Source organism: Palaemon carinicauda, chromosome 23, assembly GCF_036898095.1.
Source record: "Palaemon carinicauda isolate YSFRI2023 chromosome 23, ASM3689809v2, whole genome shotgun sequence".
In the NCBI taxonomy this organism is placed as follows: Eukaryota; Metazoa; Arthropoda; class Malacostraca; order Decapoda; family Palaemonidae; genus Palaemon; species Palaemon carinicauda.
Genome location: NC_090747.1, coordinates 3,392,727 through 3,407,416, shown reverse-complemented (window position 1 = coordinate 3,407,416; position 14,690 = coordinate 3,392,727).

Below are 14,690 nucleotides of genomic sequence, written 5' to 3'. Positions count from 1 at the left end.
GTCCAGCCAATATGCATTCAAAGAGATGACCCGGTTCCCGGGACATCACGGATGCAAGATAAGCTTCTAGAAGTCTTAACTTTCTCCAGTTCAGGGGTTTTTGATGTTTAAAAAACCATCGAAGCCCTCAGTCACATCAACTCTCCTCTCTTTTGGAAATATAAAAGGAGCTCGCGAGGTCTGTCAAGAGTCTCAGGTAATAAGTCAGATTTCCATAACGCCAAAAGGAAAAAGCGCTAAACTTTCCCCAGTTCGCTATAGTGACAGACCTGGTGCTAAGGGCACACCGGAAAGATGTGTTAAGAGCTTGGAGAAAACACACATCAAACGCTTGAAGAGATAAAAAAAGACTGAGGTCGGTTCCTCTTTAATATCTTTTCTAACAGAAATTAGAGCACGAAAGTCACAAAACTCTGCTGGTCCTTTCATGTGTGGGGAAGCCCCCTCCACAGACATCAGACTCCTAACGGCGGATCTGGGATACCAAACCGATAATAAGACGTCACCTTCGAACGTCTCATACAGTCTTGGTGAAGTTACCCATCCCTCTCTTAAAAGGATGGCACCTACCAGCAGTTCATTTACAACTTATCCATGATGTGACGGTGGATACTCTATTTCGATCCAAACCGATAGAGTTGGAATGGTCCATGGACGCAGACATATTCCCTCCCAGATGGGAACAAGTCCCGGAACTGCAATTCGACCTCTTCATCACGAGCGTCTTCAAGAAACTACATTGCTATATAGCCCCATACAAGGATCCTCTAGTTGGGCTGATAGGCTAGATGAGGTTGTTGTAGCTCTGATTTTAGGTATATATCCGAAGGTTCAGAAATTATCTGCCTTCGTTTTAACATAGAGAACCCAAACCCTTCATTTCATGATTTTCTTGCTCTAGCGGTTAGAAAAAGGTTTGGGATCTCAAAAGGCAATATAGAATTCTTAGAAGAATACAAGGCACAGTCAACTAAAAGACAATAAGAGTCTTCCTGGCAAAAGTGGGTTGAACTTGTCAAAGCAAAAGGACTCAAAGAAATTTCAATGAACTTCAGTCTGTCCTTCTTGTCCACCTTCATAGCTATGGTCAGGCTGCCAATACGATAATTACGTGCAAGTCAGCCTTGACTAGGCCTCTCCTTTATGCCTTTCAAGGGGATCTGGCAAATTAAATCTTTAATAAGATTCCGAAGGCATGTGCTAGGCTAAAGACCGCAGTACCACCAAAGCCCATCTTTTAGTCTTTGGACAAGGTCTTACATTATCCCTCATCTGTGAACAATGAACATTGTTCTCTTAAGGATCTAACCCAAAAGGTTATTTTTCTTTTTGTTATCGCCTGTGGGGCTAGAGTTAGTGAAATAGTGGCCCTATCCAGAGATGAGGGTCACGTTCGGTTCACGGAAATGGGAGAACTGAATATATTTCCTGATCCCTCCTTTCTCGCTAAAAACGAGCTGCTCACTAAGATGTGGGGTCCTGGAGAATCTGCCCTCTGAAGGAAGATGTCTCTCTATATCCTGTAGAGTGTCTAAAGGTCTATCTTCGTAGAACTTCAGACTTCAAGGCAGGACAGCTCTTTTATGGAGAAACTTCTGGATCAAATTTATCCCTAAAACAACTAAGGGTGAAGCTCATCTACTTTTTTCGTAGAGCGGATCCGGATAGTACTCCAGCAGGTTATGATCCGAGAAAGATTGCTTCATCACTGAACTTCTTTCAGTATATGGACTTTGAGCGCCTTTGTTCATACAATGGATGGGAATCATCCAGAGTGTTTTACAAACACTATTCAAAACAAGTGCATGAACTGAAGCACTTCGTAGTGGCGGCAGGTAGTGTATTAAAACCTGCCCCCTAATTACTGTGGTAAACAGTTTACGGTTTGGGACCTCACATGTCCTTGCACATGTAACGGATGAGAATCATCCGGAGTGTTCTACATACACTATGCTGCCGTCCAATTCTACGATGAACAGCTAATTGACTGGGACTGTCAATTATATGGAGAAGAGGTCATCCGTCTTAGATGTGACTTCTTTTGATAAAGGAAATGCTGGAAATATCCGGGCTGCTCAACAATATCCCACTATTCCAGTGACCACGGTGCTACAGGCAGATGTTTAAAAGTCTAAGCCTACTGACTACTCGAAGCATAAAGACATTTCGGCTATGAGGAACTTTCCCTCTGGATCGCAGGACCTTCGATCTATTGGTCCAAAGCCTATTCAAGATGAGCCATTGATGGGAAACAGAAATGTCGCTACCATCATTTCCTTACCTTCTCCTACAGTTCAAAACCCTCCTGGAGTAGAATACCTGAGAGCTATAGAGCATACAGGTTGTAAGAAAACTGTAGCTCATCGAGTTCAAGGGAAGACTGCTTTGTGTTCACGAGAAGGGCTCAAGATATCAATGAGTCATTCTGAACTTGTCGCCACTCAACAAGTTCATAAAAAAACAGCAAGTTATGAATCTTAATCCTTCTGAACATATGGACCTTGTTCCAATCAGGGGTGTTCGTAGTCTTGTCAGACCTGAAAGGTGTCCTTCAGAAACTTCGTGTCAACCAACCCCCTTCCTCCTATCTAGAATTCATGTTACAGGGAGTGACTTTCATCCTAAGAAAGATAAGTATTGGACTTACAGTCCTAAGTATCTTCAAAGGATTGACCAACTTAGTCACGTCAAGGTCAAGCCTAGAAATAGTTCAGGTATTAATATACCTGATCGAGAGGCTGGAATGGGCAGCACCCAAAGTGTCCGGCCAATGTGCATTCAAAGAGATGACCCGGTTCCCGGAACATCACGGATGCAAGATAAGCTTCTAGAAGTCTCAACTTTCTCCAGTTCAAGGGGTTTCGATGTTTAAAAAACCATCGAAGCCCTCAGTCACATCATCTCTCCTCTCCTTTGGAAATATAAAAGGAGCTCACGAGGTCTGTCAAGAGACTCATGTAATCAGTCAGATTTCTAAAACGCCAACAGGAAAAAGCACTAAACTTTCCCCAGTTCGCTATAGTGACAGACCTGGTGCTAAGGGCACACCGGAAAGATGCGTTAAGAGCTTGGAGAAAACACGCATCGAACGATTAAAGAGATAAAAAAAGACTGAGATCGGTCCCTCTTTAATCTATTCTCTTACAGAAATTACTGCACGAAAGTCCCAAGACTCTGCTGGTCTTTTTATAGTGGGGGAAGCCCCCTCCACACAGATCAGACTCCTTACGACTGATCTGGGACACTGAAGCGATAATAAGACGTCACATTCGAACGTCTCATACAGTCTTGGTGAAGTTACCCATACCTTTCTTAAAGGGATGGCACCTACCAGCAGTTCATTTACAACTGATCAACGATGTGACGGTGGATACTCTATTTCGATCCAAACCGATAGAGTTGGAATGGTCCATGGACGCAGACATATTCCCTCCAAGAGGGGAACAAGTCCCGGAACTGCAATTTGACCTCTTCATCACGAGCGTCTTCAAGAAACTACCTCGCTATATAGCCCCATACGAGGATCCTCTAGTTGGGCTGATAGACTAGATGAGGCTGGTCCTAGCTCTGATCCTAGGTATATTTCCGAAGGTTCAGCAATTACCTGCCTTCGTTTTAACACAGAGAACCCAAACCCTTCATTTCATGATTTTCTTGCTCTAGCGGTTAGAAAAAAGGTTTGGGATCTCAAAAGGCTATATAGAATTCTTAGAAGAATACAATGCCAAGTCAACTAGAAGACAATATTAGTCTTCCTGGAAAAAGTGGATTGCTTTTGTCAAAGCAAAAGGACAAAGAGAAATTTCAATGAACTTCTGTCTGTCCTTCATTGCCCATCATCATAGCTAAGGTCTGGCCGCCAATACGATAAATACGTGCAAGTCAGCCTTGATTAGGCCTCTCCTTTATGCCTTTCAAGTGGATCTGGCAAATGAAATCTTTAATAAGATTCCGAAGGCATGTACTAGGCAAAAGATTGCAGTACCACTAAAGCCCATCTCTTGGTCTTTGGACAAGGTCTTATATTAAGCCTCATCTGTGAACAATGAAGATTGTTCTCTAAAGGATCTAACCCAAAAGATTATTTTTCCTTTTGCTATCGCCTCTGGGGCTAGAGTTAGTGAAATAGTGGCCCTATCCAGAGATGAGGGTGACATTCAGTTCACGGAAATGGGAGAACTGAATCTCTTTCCTGATCCATCCTTTCTCGCTAAAAACGAGATACCAACTAAGAGGTGGGGTCCTGGGGAATCTGCCCTCTGAATGAAGATGTCTCTGTATGTCCTGTAGAGTGTGTAAAGGTCTATATTCGTAGAGCTTCAGACTTCAGGGGAGGACAGCTCTTTTATGGAGAAACTTCTGGATCGAATTTATCCCTAAAACAACTAAGAGAGAAGCTCACCTACTTTATTCGTAGAGCGGATCCGGACAGTACTCCCGCAGGTCATGATCCGAGAAAGATTGCTTCATCACTGAACTTCTTTCAGTATATGGACTTTGAGCGACTTCGTTCATACACTGGATGGAAATCATCCGGAGTGTTTTACAAACACTATGCAAAACAAGTGCATGAACTGAAAAACATCGTAGTGGCGGCAGGTAGTGTATTAAAACCTGCCCCCAAATTACTGTGGTAAACAGTTTATAGTTTAGAACCTCACATGTCCACGCACATATAACTGATGAGAATCATCCGGAGTGTTCTACATACATTATGCTAGACAAATCCATGATCTGAAGCAAGATGTGGTGACGCCCAGTAGAATATTTAACCTGCCGTCATATTCTACGATGAACAGCTAATTGACTGGGACAGTCAATTAAAGGGAGAAGAGGTCATCCTTCTTAGATGTGACTTCTTTTGATAAAGGAAATGCTGGAAATATCCGGGCTGCTCAACATTATCCCACTATTCCAGTGACCACGGTACTAGAAGCAGATGGTTAAAAGTCTAAGCCTACTGACTACTCGAAGCATAAAGATGCTTAGGCTAGGAGGAACTTTCCCTCAGGGTCGCAGGTACTTCGATCCTTTGGTTCAAAGCCTATTCAAGATGAGCCATTGAGGGGAAACCGACATTTCGCTACAATCATTTCCTTACCTTCTCCTACAGTTCAAAACCCTCCTGGAGGAGTATACCTGAGAGCTATAGAGCATTCAGGTGGTAAGAAGACTATAGCTCATCGAGTTCCAGGGAAGGCTGCTTTGTGTTCACGAGAAGGACTCAAGATATCAATGTGTCATTCTGAACTTGTCGCCACTCAACAAGTTCATAAAAAAGAGTAAGTTCTGTATGTTAATCCTTCTGAACATATGGACCTTTTTCCAATTAGTGGTGTTCGTAGTCTTGTCTGACCTGAAAGGTGTCCTTTGGAACCTTCGTGTCAACCAACCCCCTTCCTCCTATCTAGAATTCATGTTACAGAGAGTAACATTCATCGTAAGAAAGATACTTGTCGGACTCACAGTCCTAAGTATATTCAAAGGATTGACAAACTTAGTCACGTCAAGGTCAAGCCTATAAACAGTTCAGGTATTAATATACCTGATCAAGAGGCTGGAATGGGCAGCACCCAAAGTGTCCGGACAATGTGCATTCAAAGAGATGATTCGGTTCCTGGGACATCACGGATGCAAGATAAGCTTCTAGAAGTCTCAACTTTCTCCAGTTCTGGGGTTTCAATGTTTAAAAACCATCAAAGCCCTCAGTCATATCAACTCTCCTCTCCTTTGAAAATATAAAAGGAGCTCGCGTGGTTTGTCAACCGACTCAGGTAATCAGTCAGATTTCCAAAACGCCAACAGGAAAAAGCGCTAAACTTTCCCCAGTTTGCTATAGTGACAGACCTGATGCTAAAAGCACACCGGGAAGATGCGTTAAGAGCTTGGAGAAAACACGCATCGAACGCTTAAAGAGATAAAAAAAGACTGAGATTGGTCCCTCTTTAATCGCTTCTCTAACAGAAATTAGAGCACAAAAGTCCCAAGACTCTGCTGGTCCTTTCATGGTGAGGGAAGCCCCCTCCACACTTATCAGACTCCCTACGACTGATCTGGGACACTAAAGCGATAATAAGACGTCACATTCGAACGTCTCATACAGTCTTGGTGAAGTTACCCATCACTCTCTTAAAGGGATGGCACCTACCAGCAGTTCATTTACAACTGAACCACGATGTGACTGTGGATACTCTATTTCGATCCAAACCGATAGAGATGGAATGGTCCATGGACGCAGACATATTCCCTCCCAGATGGGAACAAGTCCCGGAACTGCAATTCGACTTCTTTATCACGAGCGTCTTCAAGAAACTACCTCGCTATATAGCCCCATAGAAGGATCCTCTAGTTGGGCTGATAGACTGGATGAGGCTGGTCCTAGCTCGGATCCGAGGTATATTTCCAAAGGTTCAGAAATTACCTGCCTTCGTTTTATCACAGAGAACCCAAACCCTTCATTTCATTATTTTCTTGCTCTAGCGGTTAGAAAAAGGTTTGGGATCTCAAAAGGCAATATAGAATTCTTAGAAGAATACAAGGCCAAGTCAACTTTAAGACAATATTAGTCTTCCTGGAAAAAGTAGGTTGCGTTTGTCAAAGCAAAAGGACCGAAAGAAATTTCAATGAACTTCTGTCTGTCCTTCTTTGTCCACCTTCATATCTAAAGTCTGGCCGCCAATATGATAAATACGTGCAAGTCAGCCTTGACTAGGCCTCTCCTTTATTCCTTTCAAGTGGATATGGCGAATGAAATCTTTAATAAGATTCCGAAGGCATGTGCTAGGCTAAAGACCGCAGTACCACGAAAGCCCATCTCTTGGTCTTTGGACAAGGTCTTACATTATGCCTCATCTGTGAACAATGAAGATTGTTCTCTTAAGGATCTAACCCAAAAGGTTATTTTTCTTTTTGCTATCGCCTGTGGGGCTAGAGTTAGTGAAATAGTGGCCCTATCCAGAGATGAGGGTCATATTCAGTTTACGGAAATGGGAGAACTGAATCTCTTTCCTGATGCATCCTTTCCCGCTAAAAACGAGCTACCCACTAAGAGGTGGGGTCCTGGAGAATCTGCCTTATGAAGGAAGATGTCTGTCTATGTCCTGTAGAGTGTCTAAAGGTCTATCTTCGTAGAACTTCAGACTTCAGGGGAGGACAGCTCTTTTATGGAGAAACTTCTGGATCAAATTTATCCCTAAAACAACTAAGGGTGAAGCACACCTACTTTATTCGTAGAGCGGATCCGAACAGTACTCCCGCAGGTCAAGATCCAAGAAAGATTGCTTCATCACTGAACTTCTTTCAGTATATGGACTTTGAGCACCTTTGTTCATACACTGGATGGAAATCATCCAGAGTGTTTTACAAACACTATGCAAAACAAGTGCATGAACTGAAACACTTCGTAGTGGCGGCAGATAGTGTATCAAAACCTGCCCCCAAATTACTGTGGTAAACAGTTTATAGTTTGGGACCTCACATGTCCTCGCACATGTAACGGATGAGAATCATCCGGAGTGTTTTACATACACTATGCTAGACAAATCCATGATCTAAAGCAATATGTGGTGACGCCAAGTTGAATATTTAACCTGCCGTCCAATTTACGATGGACATCTAATTGACTGGGACTGTCAATTAAAGGGAGAAGAGGTCATCCTTCTTAGATGTGACTTCTTTGATAAAGGAAATGCTGGAAATATCTGGGCTGCTCAATAATATCCCACTATTCCAGTGACCACAGTGCTACAGGCAGATGGTTAAAAGTCTAAGCCTACTGACTACTCGAAGCATAAAGACGCTTCGGCTAGAAGGAACATTCACTCAGGATCGCAGGACCTACGATCCTTTGGCCATGGATGGGAAACAAAAATGTGGCTACCATCATTTCCTTACCTTCTCCTACGGTTCAAAGCCCTCCTGGAGGAGTATACTTGAGAGCTATAGAGCATGCGGGTGGTAAGAAAACTATAGCTCTTCGAGTTCCAGGGAAGGCTGCTTTGTGTTCACGAGAAGGACTCAAGATATCAATGAGTCAATCTGAACTTGTCCCCACTCAACAAGTTCATAAAAAACAGCAAGTTCTGGAAGTTAATCCTTCTGAAAATATGGACCTTGTTCCAATTAGGGGTGTTCGTAGTCTTGTCAAACCTGAAAGGTGTCCTTCGGAACCCTCCAGTCAATCACCCCCCTTCCTCCTAACTAGAATTCATGTTACAGAGAGTAACATTCATCCTAAGGAAGATACGTGTCGGACTCACAGTCCTAAGTATCTTCAAAGGATTGACGAACTTAGTCACGTCAAGGTCAAGCCTATAAATAGTTCAGGTATTAATATACCTGATTGAGAGGCTGGAATGGGCAGCTCCCGAAGTGTACGGCCAATGTGCATTCAAAGAGATGACCCGGTTCCTGGGACATAACGGATGCAATATAAGCTTCTAGAAGTCTCAACTTTCTCCAGTTCCGGGGTTTCGAAAATTAAAATTCCATCGAAACCCTCAGTCATATCAACCTCCTCTCCTTTGGAAATATAAAAGGAGCTCGCGAGGTCTGTCAAGACACTCAGGTAATCAGTCAGATTTCCAAAACACCAACTGGAAAAAACGCTATACTTTCCCCAGTTCGCTATAGTGACAAACCTGGTGCTAAGGGCACACTGGAAAGATGCGTTAAGAGCTTGGAGAAAACACGCATCGAACGCTTGAAGAGATAAAAAAGATGAAGATCGGTCCCTCTTTAATCACTTCTCTAACGAAATTTAGAGCACGAAAGTCCTAAGACTCTGCTGGTCCTTTCATGGTGGGGGAATCCCCCTCCACACAGATCAGACTCCCTATGACTGATCTGGGACACCGAAGCGATAATAAGACGTCACATTCGAACGTCTCATACAGTCTTGGGGAAGTTAACCATCCCTCTCTTAAAGGGATGAAACCAACCAGCAGGTCATTTACAACTGATCCACGATGTGACGGTGGATACTCTATTTCGATCCAAACCGATAGAGTTGGAATGGTCCATGGACACAGACATATTCCCTCCCAGATGGGAACAAGTCCCGGAACTGCAATTCGACCTCTTCATCACGAGCGTCTTCAAGAAACTACCTCGCTATATAGCCCCTTACGAGGATCCTCTAGTTGGGCTGATAGACTAGATGAGGCTGGTCCTAGCTCTGATCCTAGGTATATTTCCGAAGGTTCAGAAATTACCTGCGTTCGTTTTATCACAGAGAACCCAAACCCTTCATTTCATGATTTTCTTGCTCCAGCGGTTAGAAAAAGGTTTGGGATCTCAAAAGGCAATATAGAATTCTTAGAAGAATACAAGGCCAAGTCAACAAGAAGACAATATTAGTCTTCCTGGAAAAAGTGGGTTGCGTTTGTCAAAGCAAAAGGACCGAAAGAAATTTCAATGAACTTCTGTCTGTCCTTCTTTGTCCACTTTCATAGCTAAGGTCTTGCCGCTGATACGATAAATATATGCAAGTCAGCAATGACTAAGCCTCTCATTTATGCTTTTTAAGTGGATCTGGCGAATGAAATCTTTAATAAGATTCCGAAGGCATGTGCTAGGCTAAAGAACGCAGTAGCACCAAAGCCCATCTCTTGGTCTTTGGACAAGGTCTTACATTATGCCTCATCTGTGAACAATGAAGATTGTTCTCTTAAGGATCTAACTCAAAAGGTTATTTTTATTTTTGCTATCGCCTGTGGGGCTAGAGTTAGTGAATTAGTGGCCCTATCCAGAGATGAGGTTCATGAAATTGGGAGAACTGAATCTCTTTCCTGATCCATCCTTTCTCGCTAAAAACGAGCTACCCACTAAGAGGTGGGGTCCTGGAGAATTTGCCCTCTGAAGGAAGATGTCACTCTATGTCCTTTAAAGGTCTACCTTCGTAGAACTTCAGACTTCAGGGCAGGAGAGCTCTTTTATGGAGAAACTTCTGGATCAAATTTATCCTTAAAACAACTAAGGGTGAAGCTCACCTACTATATTTGTAGAGCCGATCCGGACAGTATTCCCGCAGGTCATAATCTGATAAAGATTGCTTCATCACTGAACTTCTTTCAGTATAGGGACTTTGAGCGCCTTCGTTCATACACTGGATGGAAATCATCCAGAGTGTTTTACAAACACTATGCAAAACTAGTGCATGAATTGAAACACTTTGTAGTGGCGGCAGGTAGCGTATTAAAATATGCCCCCAAATTACTGTGGTAAACTTTTTATAGTTTGGGACCTCATATGTCCTCACACATGTAAAGGATGAGAATCATCCTGATTGTTCAACATACACTATGCTAGACAAATCCATGATCTGAAGCAATATGTGGTGACGCCAAGTAGAATATTTAACCTGCAGTCCAATTCTTCGATGAACAGCTAGTTGACTGGGACTCTCAATTAAAGGGAGAAGAAGTCATCCTTCTTAGGTGTAACTTCTTTTGATAAAGGAAATGCTGGAAATATCCGGGCTGCTCAACAATATCCCACTATTCCAGTGATCACGGTGCTACAGGCTCATGGTCAAAAGTCTAAGCCTACTGACTACTCGAAGCATAAAGAAGCTTCGGCTAGGAGGAACTTCACCTCAGGATCACAGGACCTTCGATCCTTTGGTCCAAAGCCTATTCAAGATGAGCCATTGATGTTAAACAGAAATGTCGCTACCATCATTTCCTTACCTTCTCTTACAGTTCAAAACCCTCCTGGAGGAGTATACCTGAGAGCTATAGAGCATACAGGTGGTAAGAAAACTATAGCTCATCGAGTTCCAGGGAAGGCTGCTTTGTGTTCACGTGAAGGATTCAAGATATCAATGAGTCATTCCGAACTTGTCGCCACTCAACAAGTTCATAAAAAACAGCAAGTTCTGAATGTTAATCCTTTTGAACATGTGGACCTTGTTCCAATAAGGGGTGTTCGTAGTCTTGTCAGACCTGGAAGGTGTCTTTCGGAACCTTCGTGTCAACCAACCCCCTTCCTCCTATCTAGAATTCATGTTACAGAGAGTAACATTCATCTTAAGAAAGATACGTGTCGGACTCACAATCCTAAGTATCTTCAAAGGATTGACCAACTTAGTCACGTCAAAGTCAAGCCTAGAAATAGTTCAGGTATTAATATACTTGATCGAGAGGCTGGAGTGGGCAGCACCCAAAGTGTCCGGCTAATGTGCATTCAAAGAGATGACCCGGTTCCCGGGAAATCACAGATGCAAGATTAGCTTCTAGAAGTCTCGACTTTCTCCAGCTCAGGGATTTCGATGTTTAAAAATCAAATGAACCCCTCAGTCACATCAACTCTCCTCTCCTTTGGAAATATAATAGGAGCTTGCGAGGTCTGTCAAGAGACTCAGGTAATCAGTCAGATTTCCAAAATGCCAACAGGAAAAAGAGCTAAACTTTCCCCAGTTCTCTATAGTGACCTACTTGGTGCTAAGGGCACACCAGAAAGATGCGTTAAGGGTTGGGAGAAAACACGCATCGAACGCTTGAAGAGATAAAAAAAAAGGAAGATCGGTCCCTCTTTAATCACTTCTCTAACAGAAATTAGAGCACGAAAGTCGTAAGACTCTGCTGGTCCTTTCATGGTGGGTGAAGCCCCCTCCCCACAGATCAGACTCCCTACGACTGATCTGGGACACCGAAGCGATAATAAGACGTCACATTCAAACGTCTCGTACAGTCTTGGTGAAGTTACCCATATCTCTCTTAAAGGGATGGCACCTACCAGCAGTTCATTTACAACTGATCCACGATGTGAAGGTGGATACTCTATTTCGATCCAAACCGATAGAGTTGGAATGGTCCATGGACGCAGACATATTCCCTCCCAGATGGGAACAAGACCCGGAAATGCAATTCGACCTCTTCATCACGTGCATCTTCAAGAAAATACCGCGCTATATAGCCCCATACGAGGATCCTCTAATTGGGCTGATACACTAGATGAGGCTGGTCCTAGCTCTGATCCTAGGTATATTTCCGAAGGTTCAGAAATTTACTGCCTTCGTTTTATCACAGAGAACCCAAACCCTTCATTTCATGATTTTCTTGCTCTAGCAGTTAGAAAAAGGTTTGGGATCTCTAAAGGCAATATAGATTTCTTAGAAGAATACAAGGCCAAGTCAACTAGAAGACAATATTAGTCTTCATGGAAAAAGTGGGTTACGTTTGTCAAAGCAAAAGGACCGAAAGAAATTTTAATGAACTTCTGTCTGTCCTTCTTTGTCCACCTTCATAGCTAAGGTCTGGCCGCCAATACGATAAATATGTGCAAATCAGCCTTGACTAGGCCTCTCTTTTATGCCTTTAAAGTGGATTTGGAAGATGAAATCTTTGATAATATTCCGAAGGCATGTGCTAGGCTAAAGACCGCAGTAGCACCAAAGCCCATCTCTTGGTCTTTGGACAAGGTCTTACATTATTCCTCATCTGTGAACAATGAACATTGTTCTCTTAAGGATCTAACCCAAAAGGTTATTTTTCTTTTTGCTATCGCCTGTGGGGCTAGAGTTAGTGAAATGAGGGTCACATTCAGTTCACGGAAATGGGAGAACTGAATCTCTTTCCTGATCCATCCTTTCTCGATAAAAATGAGCTACCCACTAAGCTAATCTGCCCTCTGAAGGAAGATATCTCTTTACGTCCTGTAGAGTGTCTAAAGGTCTATCTTCGTAGAACTTCAGACTTCAGGGGAGGAAAGCTCTTTTATGGAGAAACTTCTGGATCAAATTTATCCCTAAAACAACTATGGGTGAAGCTCACCTACTTTATTCATAGAGAGGTTCTGGACAGTACTCCCACAGGTCAAGACCTGAGAAAGATTGTTTCATCATTGAACTTCTTTCAGTATGTGGACTTTGAACGCCTTCGTTCATACACTGGATGGAAATCATCCAGAGTGTTTTACAAACACTATGCAAATCAAGTGCATGAACTGAAACACTTCGTAGTGGCGGCAGGTAGTGTATTAAAACATGCCCCCAAATTACTGTGGTAAACAGTTTATGGTTTGGGAGCTCACATGTCCTCGCACATGTAACGGATGAGAATCATCCGGAGTGTTCTACATATTCTATGCTAGACAAATCCATGATCTGAAGCAATATGTGGTGAGCCAAGTAGATTATTTAACTTGCCATCCAATTCTACGATGAACACCTAATTGACTGGGATTGTCAATTAAAGGGAGAAGAGGTCATCCTTCTTAGGTGTGACTTCTTTTGATAAAGGAAATGCTGGAAATATCCGGGCTGCTCAACAATATCCCACTATTCCAGTGATCACGGTGCTACAGGCAGATGGTTAAAAGTCTAAGCCTCCTGACTTCTCGAAGCATAAAGACGCTTTGGCTAGGAGGAACTTCCCATCAGGATCGCAAGACCTTCGATCCTTTGGTCCAAAGCCTATTCAAGATGAACCATTGATTGGAAACAGAAATGTCGCTGCCATCATTTCCTTACCTTCTCCTACAATTCAAAACCCTCCTGGAGGAGTGTACCTGAGAGCTATAGAGCATACAGGTGGAAAGAAACTTTTAGCTCATCGAGTTCCAGGGAAGGCTGCTTTGTGTTCACGAGAAGGACTCAAGATATCGATGAGTCATTCTGTACTTGTCGCCACTCAACAAGTTCATAAAAAAAAGCAAGTTCTGAATGTTAATCCTTCTGAACACATGGACCTTGTTCCAATTATGGGTGTTCGTAGTCTTGTCAGACCTGAAAGGTGTCCTTCGGAACCTTCGTATCAACCAACCCCCTTCCTCCTATCTATTATTCATGATACAGAGAGTAACATTCATCCTAAGAAAGATACGTGTCAGACTCACAGTCCTAAGTATCTTCAAAGGATTGACGAACTTAGTCACGTCAAGGAAAAGCCTAGAAATAGGTCAGGTATTAATATACCTGATCGAGAGGCTGGAATGGGCTGCACCCAAAGTGTCCAGCCAATGTGCATTCAAAGAGATGACCCGGTTCCCGGGACATCACGGATGCAAGATAAGCTTCTAGAAGTCTTAACTTTCTCCAGTTGAGGGGTTTCGATGTTTAAAAAACCATCGAAGTCTCAGTCACATCAACTCTCCTCTCCTTTGGAAATATAAAAGGAGCTCGCGAGGTCTGTCAAGAGATTCATGAAATCAGTCAGATTTCCAAAACGCCAACAGGAAAAAGCGCTAAACTTTCCCCAGTTTGCTATAGTGACAGACCTGGTGCTAAGGGCACAACGGAAAGATGCGTTAAGAGCTTGGAGAAAACACGCATCGAATGCTTGAAGTGATAAAAAAAGACTGAGATCAGTCCCTCTTTACTCACTTCTCTAACAGAAATTAGAGCACGAAAGTCCCAAGACTCTGCTGGTCCTTTCATGGTGGGGGAAGCCCCCTCCACACAGATCAGACTCCCTACGACTGATCTGGGACTCCGAAGCGATAATAAGACGTCACATTCGGACGTCTCGTACAGTCTTGGTGAAGTTACACATCTCTCTCTTTAAGGGATGGCACCTACCAGCAGTTCATTTACAACTGATCCACGGTGTGACTGTGGATACCCTATTTCGATCCAAACCGATAGAGTTGGAATGGTCCATGGACGCAGACATATTCCCTCCCAGATGGGAACAAGTCCCGGAACTGCAATTCGACCTCTTCATCACGAGCGTCTTCAAGAAACTACCTTG